Raw genomic sequence first — 20,623 nt, forward strand, 5'->3', positions numbered from 1 at the left:
ACACCTTCCTTCTTCTTCATCTTCCCATTAATATGTTTAAAGAGTAGTTTTGGTTCATTTATACACTTATCTATCATATCTCTTTCATAGCTTCTCTCCAATCTTATTATCTCAACGTACTTGTTTCTAGTATCATTATATTCCTCCCATCTGCTCTCAGTTTTCCTCTTCTTCCATCTATTCCAAGCATTTAACTTACAATTTTTAATCTCTGCATTTTGTACTGAACCATTCTTTATCCTTTCTATATCTTGCTCCTCTTCTAGGTACAAATTTCTCCACAGCAGAATTATATATCCTTATAAATTCATACCATTTTTCCTGAACATCTTCTGCATCTTCAAAGTCTTTCCAGTCCACGGCAACAAAGTACTTTTGTAATTTCTCAAAGTCAGCTTTACTATATTTAAATCTTTTCACCTTATAGTTTTCATCACTGATTTCATTTTCATTTTTCAGATTAAATTCCATCAACACATGATCACTTTTACCTAGAGGGCTATCATAGTGTATAGTTTCAATGATTTCCATGTCCTTGGTAAACACTAAATCAAGTCTTGATGGTTTATCTCTTCCACTAAATCTGGTATCACTATTAACCCAACAAGTCATCAAGTTTTCCACTGCCCAGTTTAATAATCTGTTACTCCATGAGTTCTCATTTTCAGTAGTTGTCAGTGTCTCCCAATTTATCTCCTTACAATTAAAATCACCAACAATAACTATATCAATACTTTCCATCACAATTTTTTAAAGACCTTTTAGTACATCGACCAACATCTCTTCATGCTCTTCTTTTTGCCAAGCATTGGTCATAGGTGGCACATACACTCCTACATAATTCATTATCCTTCCATTTCCACTTTTAATCATCACTTGCAGAATTTCAGACTTGTTTTGACTTTTTATTACCTTCTCCACTTTAACACTTCTATTTTTCATCCATAAATCATTACCAATGTCAGGAGTTCCCCATTCATTTTCTATTTTGTTCCCCTTTCATTTTTTCCATTTGGTCTCAAAATAATACATCCAGTGCAGTTCTGTTTAATAACTCATTTATTTCCATCTTCGACATTAATCCATTTACATTAGTATAACATACTTTACTTACTGTTTGATGTACCATTTCTTTATTCTCATATCTCTTACTCTCCAGAAAACTTCTTCTCTCCCATTTGTTGTTTGTTTTTATGTTTAGCCTCATTTACTAGCTCCTTTTGCTTCAACCTTTCAATTTCATCCATATCCCTGTTTATCCATACATTCTTATATTCTTCATCTCCAGATGTGTGTGTGTGTGTGTGTGTGTGTGTGTGTGTGTGTGTGTGTGTGTGTGTGTGTGTGTGTGTATTTACCCAGTTGTGTTTTACAGGAAAAGAGCTATGCTCGTGCGGTCCTGTCTCCATATCTATAAGCATCCAGCTTAACTTTAAATTCATTAATATTTTTTGCTTGTACCACTGTGTGTGTGTGTGTGTGTGTGTGTGTGTGTGTGTGTGTGTGTGTATTTACCTAGTTGTATTTAGCTAGTTGTGAGAATGAAAATTGGATGGAAGAAGCATAAATGCGAAGGAAATGGAGGAAAAATGAAAATAGCAGAGGACAGGAAAAGAAAATACTTATTTCCCAATATTTGCTCTCTCCCTCTAATTCTTCACGCACTCCTCACCTTTACTGCTTATATTTATTCTTTCTACTTTCTTCCCATACTCCCATCCTCTTCATTCACTTTTCCTCCACTTCCTTGCCCCATGTACTCTCCTTCCCCAGTTATGTCCATTCCTCCTGTTTTTCCTTTTCTCTCCCTTCCTCTTTTGTCTTCTCAAACTTCCCTCCCTGTCACCTCCCCATCCCCTTATCTGTCAGAGATAGGGGACAAGAGAGAGAGAGAGAGAGAGAGAGAGAGAGAGAGCTTGATATATATATATATATATATATATATATATATATATATATATATATATATATATATATATATATATATATATATATATATATATATATATATATATATATATATATATATATATATATATATATATATATATATATATATATATATATCACTGCAAGACAGCACAAAGGAAAACAAAAATCATTCTCAGCCTAACATGAGGCAGGAAAAAGACAATCCCTCCCAAAGGGCAGAACAAAATATACATGCCCCTGAGACAGCAGTGAGAAAAAAAAAATTACATGATAAATATGAAATGGGTCCCCCAAAAAATTTATACAGCCCTACTATGGAGATTATAAGAGTGAGCTGGAGGAACAGAAGTGTGAGAAACAGGTGGGAACGGAGGTGCTGGAGAATCCAAAGAGGAGGGGATGGGAAGCCCAGCCTTCTTCAACCTGTCTACATGAACTATTTCTGAAATATTCAGAGCTGGATTAAAGATCTTAAATTCATTACCAGAAAGGCTCTCAGTAATGAGAAAAGGGCCTGAAAATTTAGATTCTAATTTTGACTGGTGCAGAGGTGAGGCTTTAAAGACAGTGTCACCAAACACCAAGGGACACAGGTGTTACTGTACTATGCTGCTGACTAGTCATCTCTATGCGTGAAACTTGGAGTCTTTCTCTTGCACAGACACATGTATAGTCTGAAAAGTGCTGATATGAGACTGTGCATAGTCATCAGAGGAATACACTGGCACACAAGTAGCTGTTAGTATGTCTTAAGGGAGATGTTCCTCTTGACCAGACATGTTATAGTATAGAGTCTTTCCCATAGATTAATTTACAGAACCATTAATAGAAGCAGTTACATGCAGAAGCCAGCCCTCCCATGACTCATGAAATTTACCTGCAACAGGCTGAAAGATCTCCAAAATTTTTCTATTAGTCCATTTTACAAGCCCATTAGAAGCTGGATGGTGAGCTGTGATAAAGCATTGTGAAATTTTGTACTGTTAACAAATGGTGTGAATTACCTCCTTAAATTCTGTCCCATTATTAGCAATGACTAGAGCATATTTGTTAGGCAAAGGTGCAGGATTGACAAAGCGACTGAAATGATCAACACAAACTAGAACAAAGGAAGATCCTTGGTGACTTCAAGTTAACTGCAGGAAGTCTTTTGCAACAGTGTCAAAAGAACCAGGAGTAAGATATTTGAGCATAGGAGCTGTGTGTGTGTTCCCCTTAGTTTGTGCAAAAGAAAGACACTGCACTACATGATTCATGATATCAAGGCTCCTTGCAGGCCGGTAATAACATAACAGTTACAAGCCATAGTTGAAGATGTGTCGTGCCTTGGATGACCAGACTGGGGAGTGTTAATGAGCTGAAGTACTGAAGTAACTGAAGAAGTGGGGATGACAAGTTGCATCACTGCCTACTCATGAACTGACACGGTACAACATAAAATACCATCAGCAAGGGAAAACTGAAACAAGGGAACATGCCACTTAGGTAAGGCAGAATGTAGTCACCAGCTGTGTCGCCTCACAAGGTCCTGTGAGGCTGGTGGCGAGAGACTAATTCATATACGTCCTCTCATCACAGAATCTTTCATCCAGGATCCTTAGAGCCACCTTGAGGCCCTGATCTGTTGGTAGAGCCATGCAGTGCTCTATCTTGTCTTGTATTATTTCCTCCTTGGAACAGCTGGTGAAGAGTCGGTTGAGCTTGTATGTATCTGAGGCTGATGAGTAAAGATAGAACTCCTGGAACTGCCTCTTAAAGGTCCAGTAATTCTTGACGCTCCCTGCCTGGAGCTTGGGTAGTTCAGCATGCATCAGCCGTACCGTCTCAAGCAGGACATCACTAGAGCCATGCCCCTCCTGGGCGTGTTTCCGACCGGTTGGTTTGCTGTGGTGCTCTCTGTGTTCATTCCTTGTTCTTAAGCGTTTAGCACGCCTTCTACTCTTGTTCGGCGACTGAGCCTCGTCACTCGAGGACCCTTCTCCGTGTCTGCCTTCACTTGTTGAAGCCCATTTAGTGTTTCTATCCTCGCTGATCAAGGCCCGTTTGGTGCTCCTAGCCCTCGGTTTCTTCTTGTGTCCTGGGGTTCCGTCCATGCTAGATGTGGTATATTCGCTCTCTATGTCTTCACTAGAGGAAATGCTTCCGTACTCGCTGATCGAGGTCTGTTTGGTGTCAATGCCCTCACTGGATGTGGTTTGTTTACTGTTTCTGTCCTCGCTGACCGAGCCTGTTTTGTATTTCTGTCCTCGCTACCTGAGGCCCACTTTGTGTTTCTGTCCTCACTACTCGAGGCCAATCTGGTGTTGCTGTCCTCGCTGATCGAGGCACAATTTGTATTTCTGTCCTCGCTGCCCGAGGCCCGTTTTGCGTTTCTGTCCTTGCTAACCAAGATCTGTTTCCATTTCTGCCCTCACTACCCGAGGCCCATTTTGCGTTTCCATCCTTGCTAATTGAGGCCAATCCGGTGTCGCTGTCCTTGCTGATCGAGGCACGTTTTGTATTTCTGTCCTCACTGTCTGAGGCCCGTTTTGTGCTTCTGTTCTTGCTAACGAGGCCCATTTTGTATTTCTGTCCTCGCTGCCCGAGGCCCGTTTTGTGTTTGTCCCCCTCTCTGCCTGAGGCCCGTTTTGTGCTTCTGTCCTCGCTAACCGAGGCCTGTTTTGTATTTCTGCCCTCGCTGCCCGAGGCCTGTTTTGTGCTTCTGTCCTCGCTAACCGAGGTCCATTTTGTATTTCTGTCCTCGCTGCCAGAGGCCCGTTTTGTGCTTCTGTCCTCGCTAACCGAGGCCCGTTTTGTATTTCTGTCCTCGCTGCCCGAGGCCCGTTTTGTGCTTCTGTCCTCGCTAACTGAGGCCCATTTTGTATTTCTGCCCTCGCTAGACGAGGCCCGAGGTCCTTTCCACATCTTCTGTGCGTCCACATTACTTTCATCACTTAAGTACCGACCAACATCTGCATCCTCACCACTTGAAGTCGGAGAGTCAATGCAGCGCTTCTTTGCTCTGCAGTGACTGCACTTCATATCTTGAAGGGATTTTGCAACATCTCCCATGAGCATCAGCAGCTCCTCCATAACCTTAGGGAGCTCATTCATAATAGGTGTATTACCTGCTGAGGGTTGGAAATCTAAGGCAGTGTTCGCCTCTTCTGGCACTTTCGCATCACAGGTCTCATCAAAAGATTGAACCTCGGTGTCCGCCGAGGTGAGGTCACCAGTGATGGAGCACGTTTCGTCTGTTGCGTCATGTGTGTCAGCTAACTCAAGGACACCCCTACAGCTGGAGCAGTCTTAAAGCCCTTCTAAAACCCTTTCTTTTTAACAGATAAGTCTCTTAACCTGATCAGCTAATTGACAATACAACGTGATCAGTATCTGAACAAGACAGACACGTGGTAGGAGAGCGACTGCATTAATGAGTGTAAAAAACCCTGACATTTATGTGACAGTGCAAGCTCCGGGGGAAACTCCGTAACGTAGTCACTCTCGCCACTACTGATGCACCATCATGTGCACAATTGACTGGTGATGTCTTCAAGTACACAGCGGTCACTAAGAAGTGGTCAGAAAGGCTTCGAACATGTCTCCAGCTCCACCTATATGTCTTGTTATGACAGGTCCATCCTTATCTTTGGCCAAGAGCGTATTTTATATCCTCAGCTCCACGCCTGCTCCCACCAGTTCATAAGGAATGATGCAGCAATCCACTCATCAGTGGTTAAAGGTTCTCTTTCCTACCTTCCGATCTTGATTTCCCTGGGCAACAGTATTGTTGTTTCAGTTCTTGCTGATCGAGGTCCGATTGGTATTTCTTTCCTTGTTGATCAAGGCCAGTTTGGTATTTTGTCCTCGCTGATTGAGGTCCGATTGGTATTTCCTTCCTCGTTGATCAAGGCCAGTTTGGTGTTTTGCCCTCGCAAGCACATAAACTCCCTGCACCCTGCTGGTGTCTAGTCTCTAGAAGCACATAAACTCCCTGCACCCTGCTGGTGTCTAGTCTTTGCAAGCACATAAACTCCCTGCACCCTACTGGTGTCTAGTCTCTGCAAGTACATAAACTCCCTACACCCTACTGGTGTCTAGTCTCTGCAAGCACATAAACTCCCTGCACCCTACTAGTGTTTAGTCTCAGCAAGCACATAAACTTCATGATGGTGTCTCACCAGAGTGAGAACACGAGGTCCGATTGGTATTTCCTTCCTCGTTGATCGAGGCCAGTTTGGTGTTTTGTCCTCGCAAGCACATAAACTCCCTGCACCCTACTGGTGTCTAGTCTCAGCAAGCACATAAACTCCCTGCACCCTACTGGTGTCTAGTCTCTGCAAGCACATAAACTCCCTGCATCCTACTGGTGTCTTAGTCTCTGCAAGCACATAAACTCCCTGCACCATACTGGTGTCTAGTCTCTGCAAGCATATAAACTCCCTGCACCCTACTGGTGTCTAGTCTCTGCAAGCACATAAACTCCCTGCACCCTACTGGTGTCTAGTCTCTGCAAGCACATAAACTCCCTGCACCCTACTGGTGTCTAGTCTCTGCAAGCACATAAACTCCCTGCACCCTACTGGTGTCTAGTCTCTGCAAGCACATAAACTCCCTGCATCCTACTGGTGTCTTAGTCTCTGCAAGCACATAAACTCCCTGCACCATACTGGTGTCTAGTCTCTGCAAGCATATAAACTCCCTGCACCCTACTGGTGTCTAGTCTTTACAAGCACAAACTCCCTGCACCCTACTGGTGTCTAGTCTCTGCAAGCACATAAACTCCCTGCACCCTACTGGCGTCTAGTCTCAGCAAGCACATAAACTTCACGATGGCATCTCGCCTGAGTGAGGACACAGCCACCCCACACAGTGTCTCACCAGCACAAGGACACAGACACCACACAGCGCCCTGCCAGCGCTAGAACACAGTCACCCAAGTGCCTCGCCAGCGCGAGGACACAGGCACCCCACACAGTGCCTCACCAGCACAAGGACACCCACCACTCGGCGTCCCGCCCAGAGCGAGGACACGGACACTCCTCGCCACCGTGAGGACATGGGCACTCCACACTGTGACCTCTGGGAGGGCACAAACTGTGAAAGCAAAACATCAAACCCAGCACAGCACTGCACATGTAACAGGCAAAGGGAATACTCAACCCTGAACCAAAGAAGGCTCTGCAAACTCACAGAAGCTCAAGGACCAGCCAACACGTTTTGACCGATTTTGATCCCCAGTCCAATGCCAATCGAATCAATACATCGAGTCAGCGTGAAATGGGTCTCATTTCCCACAGGTCTCATTAAAAGATTGAACCCCGGTGTCCACCGAGGTGAGGTCACCAGTGGCGGATTATGTTTCGTCCGCCGCGGCAGCTAACCCAAACAGGTAGGCACTATTTACCATGAGGTACGACCTCCCCCCTCCCCCTGTTCGCTGAACCCCGGTGTCCACCGAGGTGAGGTCACCAGTGGCGGATTATGTTTTGTCCGCTGTGGCAGCTAACCCAAACAGGTAGGCACTACTTACCATGAGGTACGACCTCCCCCCTCCCCCTGTTCGCTGAACCCCGGTGTCCACCGAGGTGAGGTCACCAGTGGCGGATTATGTTTCATCCGCTGTGGCAGCTAACCCAAACAGGTAGGCACTACTTACCATGAGGTACGACCTCCCCCCTCCCCCTGTTCGCTGTATGCGTGTGAAGGCCCAGAAGTTTGCTGCTCTGCGCTTGCTTCCTTCAATCATCTTGCCACTACACCACTTCGTCATGAATACACAGACTACCTCGTTGTTATGTGTCCTTCACACGACACACCTGTACACTGTGCTAACAAACGAATATTTCTGTTCGCTCTGATGTGCCCCAATGCGCATGCATGCACTCGCACTCAGTATGCGGGGCTCTCAGGCCACTTCATGCCCTGTCTGCCAGGCAGCGGAACGCACGCACACACACACGCACTTCTCTGCGAGACGGCCCTGCGGGCAGATCTCAGACCACCTCATGCCCCGCCTGCCAGACAGCGGAAAGCACATACGCACTTCTCTGCGAGACGGCCCCGCGGGCGGATCAGTGTGTGAGGCTCCTCGGCTGCCTCAAGCACCGCCCACTGGGCAGTGGAATGTACAAACGTACACACGCACTCGTCCGCTGGATAATCCTGAAGGTGCTCCGCTCCGCTGCGATCCTCGCCTTTCTTCTTCAACATACGGCAGACCATAGTCGTTAACTGTAGACGCCGTCACGTCTAGGGATCAGGATGACAAACAACCCAGTCATTTACTCGCTTTAATGCGGTTAACCTGTTGTGACAATTAACTTGACATCAGCATGAGTATTGAAATACAATAAAACATTGCATGCACGTAAGGCATATAAGCATTATAAAGAGATAACATTCCATCATAATGGAGAGCGATATAATAACCAAAATACATGATGGTTTACGCCTTAACAAGCTCTCAATAATAGAGACACAAATGTAATACATGTAATAATATTCAATATTCAGTGTACTTTGACTTAACCAGAATGCAAAACTTACAACTATGAGGGTCGGCATTTCGGGGTCTAGGGTTTATGGAGAAAGCAGAGCAAGTCACGACACCTCTCTCTCTGAAGCCTGGACACAATCTGCCCCCTTCTGAGGCCGCTGGGCCAGATATGCGATCCCGGGTGACCCGTTCCCCTACCGAGGTCCTTCTGTGTCTTATCTACCCTATGCACCATGTCATCAACTTTACCACGTAAACACAACCCTCACTACCTTTCTACAGCTAAGCTAGTTCCTCCTACATAACTTCACTTCTGCAATTAACTACTATAATGAATGCAGTTTCCTTAGTTTCTACTCTTTCCTTAGTGTTACACATGCTTTGTATTAGTCTCTCGCCACCAGCCCCACAGGACCTTGTGAGGCGACACAGCTGGCGACTACACAGAATCATCTCCCAGTTCTAAGGCATATACCATAGCAGACCTTAAGGGATCTTGACACTGGACATTAAAAAGTTTCTTGCCTGAGAAATTAATAATCTCTGACACAGTAGCAACAGTAACATTTTGTGTGTGTCTGTAGCCACATTTGCTTTGCTGGGCAAATACGTGATCAATGGGTTAAGTTCATCAACTGTGAGAAACTATCTGGTGGTGAGATGACCTGTCAGGTTTTTATCCTTGAAAAGATAAAGCAAAGGAGCATGATCAGTATAGACAATCAATGGATAGTCATAGATGATGTCACCAAAATGATAAAGAGCCCACACAAGTGCCAAAGCCTCAAGATCATTGCTTGATTAATGAGACTCAGCAGCATTCAGGGTATAAGGGTGGCTGGTATAAGTGATGATGAGAGGACAAGAACTCTCTGCCTGCTGCATCAGAACAGTGCCAACGCCCAAAGCATTTGCATCAGTGCAAAGTGTAAAAGGCAGATTGTAATCTGGAAAGGCGAGGACTGAAGTGTGAGTGAGTGCATGTTGGAGTTTGTCAAAACTATTTTGCTGGGCATTGTGCCATAAGAAAGACATGTATTAAAATTTCAGTGTATTATTGCAGTTGTACGTTATAACGACTAGGCGTTGTCTCATACTATATATATATATATATATATATATATATATATATATATATATATATATATATATATATATATATATATATATATATATATTACACAGTAAATCCTCATTATATCAGACTAATTGGGGGGAAACCATTGACGATAAAGGCAAAGATCTGATAAAAGGGGTGGGGAGTGGTCAGGAGTGTCATAACCTCTAAACCGCCCCCCCACCCCCGCCCCGTCCCCTTTCCTCCCTCCCTCCATCCCATTCACCCACCCGCCCTCTCTCTCTCGGTGAGAGACTGAAGCAGACCCAGTGTGTGGCCCACAGTGTGAGTGCCAGGATTGCGCTGCGGGCCAGCACAAATTATTGTACAGCAATGTGAAAATGATGACATTTTTTATATACATTATGGCATAGTGTATGGTAGACAATGTATGGCAGATGGCAGAGAAACACCAAATTATGACAGAAATACTATAATTATGACACAGTGCAAACCTGGTGGGTGCAGTTTGCACTCACCACCACCACCACCAGCACTTACATACTCCGTTCCTCCCACCTCACTCACTCCCTCACCGGCACTGCTGCTAGCTGGACGTTCTGCCTCATTTACCAGTGCTTATCCGATATATGTGATGGATGGTCTGTAAGCCATACATGTCCGATAAATGCGGAAATCCGATATAACGGGGTCCAAGATATCGAGGGTTTACTGCATATATATATATATATATATATATATATATATATATATATATATATATATATATATATATATATATATATATATATATATATATATATACATAACACATCCACCATGTCTTAGTGGGTAATGACTGACACTCCCACTGCTAAGATGGCCACTCCACAATATCTCGAGCTTCGATTTTTTTTTTTTTTTATTATCCAGAAAGGATGTATTGAGTGAACTTAGTGACACAGAACTCATCACACATACTGTTTAGACCATGCAGGCATTCTCTTTATCACCAACGAAATGAGGGAAACCTTACAGAGTGACACAAGGAGCAAGTCACTCATCACCAAAATGAAGGTGATCATAACACTTAGACATCTTGCTGCTGGAAAAAGCTACAGGGAAAATGTAGTTGTGCCGTAGTGATGGGGTTGCGAGACACAGAGAGAGCCACAGGAGGCTTGTGATTACTCGTGAGCGGAAAATCTTGTTTGTTTACATCGAAGCATTTTCAACTTCTTCAACGGGATCACATTTAACATATTTCAAAGACTGAATTACTGTCTTACCCTCTGTGTCTCTCCAAATATACAAAAATGAAGGAAATATTTATAGAAGCTATAAATTAGTAATAAATGGCAACGTTTGCTGCATATTGTAGTATTTGAAATCAAGTAACTTTGAAAACCAAATTATGGTACAGCAACCGAAGCAATTAGGAGTTAAAATTTTTGTTCAAAAACCGAGTTGTTACGAAAGTGAGTCATTCGGTAACTGAAGTTATATATATAACTGAGGTTATGTATATGAGGCCTCCCGCGGCAGAAGAGTACTAAGCGCCATCGGGAGCAAAATGGCGTTTTTTGCCTCATCAGGTGCTCCAAGGCTTAATGCGCATTTTGGTGTAGATAGTATACTTTTTCCACCATGTTAACAAGGTTCAATTTCCCGTTGTTTGCAAAGTATTTTTTTCCTTAGCGACTAGGTGTTGACTCGGTGTTGGAAGTCGCCCGTGCAGAAGCGTACTATCTCCATCCAGCCAATGAGAGACCGCGGAGTGCTGTGACGTTAGAGCGCTGAGCCAATGAGAACGCCGTATCTTCTCCCGCCTCAGCCCCGCTCTGCCTCAATCTAGTTGCACTCATGCCCCAAAATGCCCATCCATTCTACCGGTCTATCATCGACGCCCAAGCAGGTGATGTCAATAGCACTCAAGATGATGGTGAACACGACAACTTGGATGAACTGTTGGAGTACGAATCGTAAAGGCATTGAGGGGTGGGGGGGAGGGGGGAAGTGTGTAATAAACAATGAAAGTTAGTGATACCTGTAATAAAGAAAGGGAAAGTTAGTGTTACCTCAAGATTGTGTGAAGTGAGAAGTGCAAGATACCAAGACACCAATATCATTGAACATAGCTGAGTAAAAACTAAAAAAAAAAAAAAAAAATACGAATCAATAATAGAAATGTTTATTTTTTCCAGATAATGATTTTTTTATTTCCTCTGTTTTAATGTCATGTTATAGGTGTGTTTCAGGGCTTTAATTTGGTGTATATAACTTTACTCTAGCTTTATTGTACGGCTATTGACATTTTCGTAAAAGTTACAAAACTTTGACCTTCATTTCTGGCGAATATTGATTTTGGCACTTAGTACTCTTCTGCCGCGGGGGGCCTCATATATATATATATATATATATATATATATATATATATATATATATATATATATATATATATATATATATATATATATATTGTGGTTTTCTTTTATTCTTGAAATTGGTCACTACCATCTGTTGATTTATAAAAGGAATGGGTGCCATATTTTAAAAAAGTTAGAAGCTTCATGAAATTTAACTTATCATTCACTCAAACATTCCCTCCAGTGGAGATTTTTTTTTATTTATTTTTTTTTATGTAGGAGGGACACTGGTCAAGGGCAACAAAAATACAAAAAAAGAAAAAGCCCACCGAGATGCCAGTCCTAGAAAAAGGTCCAAAGCAGTAGTAAAAAATTGAAGGATAAGTGTCTCGAAACCTCCCTCTTGAAGGAATTGAAGTCATAGGAAGGTAAGACAAACTTGATATTGCTCTGTGGGCTATCACCCAAAGATGTTTTTTTTTTTTTTGGTCAAGCTCCAGCCCCATCGCCTGCCATATGTGTGTGTGTGTGTGTGTGTATTTACCTAGATATTACCTAGCTGTATAATACAGGGTTCAAGCAGGGCTCATAGTGTCCTGTCTCCATATCTGTATTTACCCATATTTTCCTTAAAATGCTTGATGCTATAACAACCTCCTCATTTAGACCATTCCAGATATCCACAGTTCTATATTGAAAACTGTACTTCTTGATGTCCCTCAAACACTGACTTCCTGATCTTCTTGGAGTGCCCTCTCATCCATCCAGCTTCATCTTCTTTTAGCAACACCAGATCCTGCTTGTCTATCTTCTCAATGCAGTTAATTATTTTATACATCGTCATTAGATCTCTTTCTTTTCTAATTTGCAAAGTTGGCAGTCCCATGTCTCTCTACCTTGGACGATTCTGGGCTTGTTCCTCCCTCTCCTCCACCCTCTGACTACTTCATGCCTCGTATTAAAATTCTTCGTAATGATGTTTTCCATGCCCTCGCTGGCCTAAACCCTCGGAAGGCTTATGGACCTGATGGGGTCCCTCCTATTGTTCTCCGAAACTGTGCCTCCGTGCTTGCACCTTGCCTAGTCAAACTCTTTCAGCTCTGTCTGTCAACATTTACCTTTCCTTCTTGCTGGAAGTTTGCCTACATTCAACCTGTTCCTAAAAAGGGTGACCGCTCTAATCCCTCAAACTACCGTCCTATTGCTTTAATTTCCTGCTTATCTAAAGTTTTTGAATCTATCCTCAACAGGAAGATTCTTAAACATCTATCACTTCACAACCTTCTATCTGATCGCCAGTATGGGTTCCGTCAAGGCCGCTCTACTGGTGATCTTCTGGCTTTCCTTACTGAGTCTTGGTCATCCTCTTTTAGAGACTTTGGTGAAACTTTTGCTGTTGCCTTGGACATATCAAAAGCCTTTGATAGAGTCTGGCACAAAGCTTTGATTTCCAAACTACCCTCCTACGGTTTCTATCCTTCTCTCTGTAACTTCATCTCAAGTTTCCTTTCTGACCGTTCTATTGCTGCTGTGGTAGACGGTCACTGTTCTTCTCCTAAATCTATTAACAGTGGTGTTCCTCAGGGTTCTGTCCTGTCACCCACTCTCTTCTTATTATTCATTAATGATCTTCTAAACCAAACTTCTTGTCCTATCCACTCCTATGCTGATGATACCACACTGCACTTTTCCACGTCTTTTCATAGACGTCCAACCCTTCAGGAGGTAAACATATCACGCAGGGAAGCCACAGAACGCCTGACTTCTGATCTTTCTAAAATTTCTGATTGGGGCAGAGCAAACTTGGTATTGTTCAATGCCTCAAAAACTCAATTCCTCCATCTATCAACTCGACACAATCTTCCAGACAACTATCCCCTCTTCTTCAATGACACTCAACTGTCCCCCTCTTCTACACTGAACATCCTCGGTCTGTCCTTTACTTATAATCTGAACTGGAAACTTCACATCTCATCTCTAGCTAAAACAGCTTCTATGAAGTTAGGTGTTCTGAGACGTCTCCGCCAGTTTTTCTCACCCCCCCAGCTGCTAACTCTGTACAAGGGCCTTATCCGTCCATGTATGGAGTATGCTTCACATGTCTGGGGGGGTTCCACTCATACTGCTGTTCTAGACAGGGTGGAATCAAAAGCTTTTCGTCTCATCAACTCCTCTCCTCTAACTGACTGTCTTCAGCCTCTCTCTCACCGCCGCAATGTTGCATCTCTAGCTGTCTTCTACCGCTATTTTCATGCTAACTGCGCTTCTGATCTTGCTAACTGCATGCCTCCCCTCCTTCCGCGGCCTCGCTGCACAAGACTTTCTTCTTTCTCTCACTCCTATTCTGTCCACCTCTCTAACGCAAGAGTTAACCAGTATTCTCAATCATTCATCCCTTTCTCTGGTAAACTCTGGAACTCCTTGCCTGCTTCTGTATTTCCACCTTCCTATGACTTGAATTCCTTCAAGAGGGAGGTTTCAAGACACTTATCCACCAATTTTTGACCACTGCTTTGACCCTTTTAAGGGACTGGCATTTCAGTGGGCATTTTTTTTTTAGATTTTTGTTGCCCTTGGCCAGTATCCTTCCTACATAAAAAAAAAAAAAAAAAAAAAAAAAAACCATCCTTGTAGCTGCCCTCTGAATTCTTTCCAATTTCTTGATATCTTTCTTCATATGCAGAGACCACACCAATGCTGCATATTCCAGTCTGAGACGTATCATAGTGGCTATAACTATTTTCATCATAGTCTTATCCATGTAATGAAATGCCACACTAATATTTGTTAACATACTGTATGTCAAGCCAAATATCTCATTTATGTGCCATTCTGGGATCAAGGTATCTTGAAAAACCACTCCTAGGTCTCTTTCCTCTTTGCTCCTCATTATTACTTCCTCCCCAATTTTATAGTCCCATGCAGATCTTCTTTTACTCTTTCCCAATTCCATCACATGGCATTTCTTAGCATTGAATTCCAATTTCTACTTCTTACTCCACCCATAAATCTTGTCAATATCTCTTTGCAACTCTATGCAATCAACTTGGCTCTTTATTACTCTAACAATTTTGTATCATCAGCAAACAGATTAATATAACTAGTCAAACTCTCCTGCATATCATTGATGTATATTTGGAACATAATGGGTGCTAACACTGACCCCCAGTGGTACTCCGCTTGTTACATTACTCCATTATGAACAGGTGTCCCTGATCACTGTTCTAATTTCTCTATCCTTTAAACAGTCTCTCATCCATTTTACCATTGTCCCTCTCAGTCCTCCTATTTGTTCCATCTTCCACAATAGTCTTTTATGTAGAACTTTATCAAAAGCTATTTTGATGTCCATCTCTGTTTTGTACTTCCTCTATTACTCTTGTATAGAAACTTAGTGAATTTGTTACACATGACCTTTTCTGGAACCAAATTGACTATTTGTTATAACTTTGTTCTCTTCCAAATATTTCACCCACTTTTCCTTGATAACTATATCACAGATCTTGCCCACAACACCAGTTAGCAACACCGGTCTATAGTTTAGTGGCTCAGTCCTCTTTCCTCCTTTATGTATTGGCACTATATTTGCTCATCTTCCACTCTCTTTGTACTCTTCCCTCTATTAATGAGCTGTTAATCACATCCCAAATTGGCTCCACCACTTGTTCTCTACATTCCTTTAGTGTCCAACCTGACACTCCATCAGGTCTCATTGCTCTCCTGACATCCAACTTCTCTAACAATTTGCCAATTTGATGTTTTGCACCAAGACTTCCCGTAAACCCCCCTGCCTCTCCTCGTTTGGTTCTGTAAAACCCGCTTCCACATTGAACACAGACCTGAAACTCTCATCCATATTTTCACTCATCTCTTCTGCTGTTTGATATATTCTTCCTTCCTTTACTATTTTGAAGAGCTTGGGCTCTTCTTCACATTTCTTTACCACATCCTTTTCAAATTGTTTCTCCTCCCCCCTTCTTATTCTAACATACTCATTCCTTGCCTCCTTATACTGCTCTCTGTTATTTTCATTTCTTTGTTTCTTCAGTTTCTTCCAAGTTATATCCTTTCTCTTCTTAACTTCTGCACATCTGGCATTATACCAAATATATTTGCTCCTTCTTACTTTATATATAGGTACATATTTCTGCACACCCTCATTGTAGTTTTTCAGGAATGTTTTGTATTTCTCTTCCATTGTCTTGCCTTCCATAAGTCCCTTCCAGTCAATACTCCCAAAGAATTTTCTTAACTCTGTAAAATTTGTCTTTGCATGATTTAGTCTACCATTTTTATAATTCTCCTTACATGGTAGAACCTCCCAATCTTACAGTACCATTTCTAACACCACATGGTCACTTTTTCCCATTGGGCTTAAGTATTTAATGGTTGGACTGGGCTCCGGTTTTTTTTGTGAATACCAGGTGTAGCATAGATGGTTTCTCCTTCCCTCTGTATCTTGTAAATTCCTCCACCCATTAGTCCATTGTATTCACCATAGCTAACTGTACCATTTTTTCACTCCACAGTCCAACATTTCCATTAACTTCCATCTCCTCCCAGCTTACATTTTTGCAGTTAAAGTCTCCAACTAATAGTATTTTACTGTCCTTCCTTATCATGTTGTCTAGGCACTTCAACACTTCCTTTTGCATTTCCTTGTGATCCTCCAGCCTCCATGTATTATTCTTCAGTGGCACATACGTTAATATGATCCTCCTCCTTTCTCTCTCCCACTGGTCCTGATTGTTATACCTATGACCTCTGCCATACCATCTCCATATTGCATTTCTTCCACATATATATCATCTCAAACCATCATCAATATTCCTCCTCCTCCTTTTCCCTTTCTATCTCTCCTCCAATAATGATATCCTTCTTCCTTAAAGCTGAATTTTGTATTGGTTAGGCACCACACACCTGGTCTATTTTCCTTTAAGTAATCTCTCACTTTCAGTACACCTGAAAGTAACCCATCTATATTTGTATACATTACTCAATGTACTACTTCTCCCACCACATGCAATTTGCCTGTCTGCTGCTGTGGTTCTTTCATTTATTGTTCCCTTTCCCAAATATACCATTTCCCTAGTCTCATATCTAGTACTCTCCAATAAAATTTTCTCTTCTCAGTCTCTGTCCTCTCGTTTTTTTTCCTTGGCTTCATTTCTCAGATCCCTTTCTTCCAAGTTCATATTTCTTTTTACCCAGATATTCCTGTATTCTGAACTTCCAGCCAGCTTCCCAGTTCTCGCTAGGATCTCCTCTACTGCAACTTGGGATCTCATTCTCATTTTTAACGGTCTTTTACCTCCTTCACTATATTTTCCGATTCTATATGCTTCTTCCACTTCTCATTCCAGTCCCTGTTCCTCATCTTGGACCAGTATAATAATTTTCCTTACCAACTCCTTTTCTCTCTCCCTGACAGATTTTACTGGGTTTTTCTTCTCTTGCAGTCTGCAAAGACTATACATTTCTTTTTATCCACTTTGTCTCTCACCAAAACCTCCTTTTCTTTAATTACCTCAATTACTGTCCTTTTTTTTTTTCTATTTGTTTTTTTTAACCACCTCTGTGAAGCTAACTTTTTCATCCTCATGTTCTTTCTTCCAGACATTTCTCAGTTCCTCCAGTTGGTTTCACATACTGCTCCTTCCACTTTTCCTGCACTATCTATCCTCCACCTTTTGTTGCAGCCCTTGCAGTTACTTCATATTCATTACACTTAGTCTTGAGTATCTCATTTTCTTTCTTTAGCTCCTCCATTGCCTCTTTCATCTCATTGCTTATCTTTAGAGCACTCTCACATTCACTATACTTCTTTCTCAATTCTTTGTTTTCCATAATAAGTTTGTCCTGCTTTTCCAGAATGTCAGAGATCAGTTCCCTCATGCACCTTATTTCTTTCTCTACATTGATTATCCTCCTCATATTTCCTTTATCTTCTCTGAATCCTGAAAAATCCCTTTCTCCACTTGCCTACACCAGTTGTCTCAAGCCCACAGGTGTTTCAATAAAATGTGCCTTCTGACTCACCTCCTCACTCAGTTTCTTTACAAACATCACGACCGGTGGCACCACCTAGATCTTCCTTTCCTTCCATTTCTTTTAACCTCAAAATACTCCTTTATGTATTAAATTTGGAGACAGGACACTCTGTAACCCCCTCTCATACATCCTTGCACATACCTTACTAGGCCTCATTGTTTTGTCCAAAGCCATTAGCGAGTGCCTTCAGAACCTCTGGCACCTACATCCGAACAGCTGGCCAGTGCACGCTTGTGTGCGTGTGTGTGTGTGTGTGTGTGTGTGTGTGTGTGTGTGTGTGTGTGTGTGTGTAGAATTATTTACCATGTTTCTAGAAAAGTAATGATAAATACACATATAAAGAATGAATAAACCATGACCATCTCTTTACACAACAAGTTTGTGCCTTCCAATATTTTGTTTTTTATTTATTTATTTATTTTTTTGTGGTGAATGGGTTTCATCCTCTTGGTATGTGTTGGCAACATCAAATACATATTTTTTTCTCCTATTACAGGTTCTCCTTCCCAGTGGCTGAGACAAAGCAAGAATAGGAACATGTCAGGAATGGGTGATCAAGATTGTCATCCAGTTACTATCTGTCTCATCATAGATTTTGCTCATATATGAGTTTGAGCTGTTGACTTGCCAAGAGATTTTTTTTTTTCAATTAAAAAAATTTTTTTATTTTATTTTGTTTATTTTATTTAGTTTTTACTCAGTTCAGACCATCTTCCTGGGCTTAGTAGCCTCCTTCTGTAATCAGAGTTTGATTGTACATATTCACACCACATTTAGTAGGTTTTGAAATTGAAAGCTCAATTTTTTTGTTGTGTGTTCAATATAAAAAGTAAGGAACATTTTTTTTTTTAACAATTACATTCCATGGTATTCCAGTTATCAAGGAGTCATTCATGAAGTTATTCGTTTTAATTGAGTTGATAATCTCACCAAGAGGAATGTACCAAGTGCCTTCCTTCAGGTACTTTTTTTTTTTTTTTTTTTCAGGACTGTTGTTGGGGATATTGTTTCCATGAGAGGCTGTGACTAGGTTAATAAGAAAGGCAAGTAAAGGCCAGTATAACTGGCCATCTGTACAGGTTCACTGGCTTTATGATAGTCATAAAAGTTTTTGGTGCTCCTAACAGATCACTGCCCTGTCGTAAATAAACTGTGCATTATAATATTTGATTACCACAGATATTTAACACATTTGGTAGCAAACTGTCCATATATTTGGTTTGATATAATGACATCATGCCTTGAATACAGAAAATAGTGAGCCAACCAGGATTTAAATTAATTACTATGTACTAGAATTATGTACCCAAAGAATTTTTTTTTTTTTTCATGTATCAATCATTCACCATCCTTAAGAGTAGGAAACAGATTGCATGGCATATTATGTATTCAGGTCTATGTGGGAAAAATGTTTTCTTGCTTCAGGAGTAACACATTCCATTTCCAGTGATGGTGGTATTTTGCATTACTATAAGAAAAAAAAATTAAAAGATTTGCTCAACTTTGTTGCATGTAGAGTAGTCCCTCATATTTTAGTATTTATTTATTGTTCTAATGATAAGGTGGATAATGTGCACTTTGTTACTGAACAGTATGATAATTTAGTATATGAAAAAAAAAAAAAAAAACTGCAGTTAATATGCCAATATCTTACAAGTGCCCATTTGGCCCTGCCCATGTGATGGCTGTAGTGTTACACTTTTCCTTTAGTATGTTCAATATTTTAGATAGTACAGTGACACACTCATTAAGGTATACTCATCAAACTGTTGGCAAATATGTAACATGTGATATTAACTTATCAATTCTTTGCTTTCACTTCACATTCAGAGGGCTGCATCAGTCATCTATCTTTGATGTTTTCAGAGTTGATTGGTAAGTACCTTATAATCACTATAATCCCTTTTTTCAAAAATACATATACCAAAGAGTCTACAACAAAGTGTAAATAGGGGAATGAGATGGCAAAGATATATACTATATTTAGTTAGAATGTGTTTTATTATCCAGTGTAATTGTGATGCATACAGCAAATTGCATTCGTATAAAAAAAAATTTACTGTGCAAAAGCAACTTCATATAACAATGCCTGAGCTGAAAACCTCTAAATTTAACAAGCATGTTTAGTGGACACACTGATTCTGCTTTTCTGTTTATTTGTTCTTCTCTTTCTATGTGCATCTTCTGAGTTATACAGGTTTCCTGTGATAAACAACTTTTCCATCTTGTAATTACTGTTTCCTTGGTTAGCATGTCAGTCAATGAACCATGGAATGATATGTCAGTCTTCTTTTCCTGACATTCATGCCTGTTCAGCTGCTAAAGTCAGATACAAGTAATATAATTACAACAAAACTTCTCAAATCAGTACAATAGGGGGCTCAGGCCTTCTTAACTTATAACATACCTCCCACAAAAATAAATATATTTTAAGATTGATCATGTTTGCAGAGCAGTTAGATTTCATCCAACAAAGAGAATATGGAGATGTTTGGGAGGCTAAACACTGATTCATGTTTAACATACTTTTTTAGTCTTCAACTTTGTTATACTACATAACAAAACAAAGAATACACCATCCTATCCACACTTGACTGGATGTTGCATCTGTGTGCACAACTTAACTTGGTCTTGTGCCCATGCTCTTGATTCTTCCAAGTTTTCCACCATCTGACTATGACTACAGAGTCACTCATAAACTAAATTTATCTCTGCTGTATACCTCTCACCTAACTCCTC

General features: G+C 41.2%; 1 protein-coding gene across 9 annotated transcripts in view; it reads left to right on the top strand.

Annotated features, from left to right (window-relative positions):
- The window catches only part of LOC135103708 (uncharacterized), a 254,425-nt gene extending 234,548 nt beyond the window's left edge, over positions 1 to 19,877 (top strand). For 7 of the 9 annotated variants that reach the window (XM_064010316.1, XM_064010312.1, XM_064010308.1 and 4 more), the window contains one exon: positions 18,381 to 19,877. The gene's annotated coding sequence lies outside the window, so the exon portion shown is untranslated. Of the gene's footprint in view, positions 1 to 11,165; positions 11,383 to 12,112; positions 12,262 to 18,380 lie in introns of all 9 variants that reach the window. The other 2 variants (XM_064010310.1, XM_064010309.1) reach the window with 2 other exon arrangements.
- The last annotated feature ends 746 nt before the right edge of the window (positions 19,878 to 20,623 follow it).

Source organism: Scylla paramamosain, chromosome 9 (assembly GCF_035594125.1).
Source record: "Scylla paramamosain isolate STU-SP2022 chromosome 9, ASM3559412v1, whole genome shotgun sequence".
In the NCBI taxonomy this organism is placed as follows: Eukaryota; Metazoa; Arthropoda; class Malacostraca; order Decapoda; family Portunidae; genus Scylla; species Scylla paramamosain.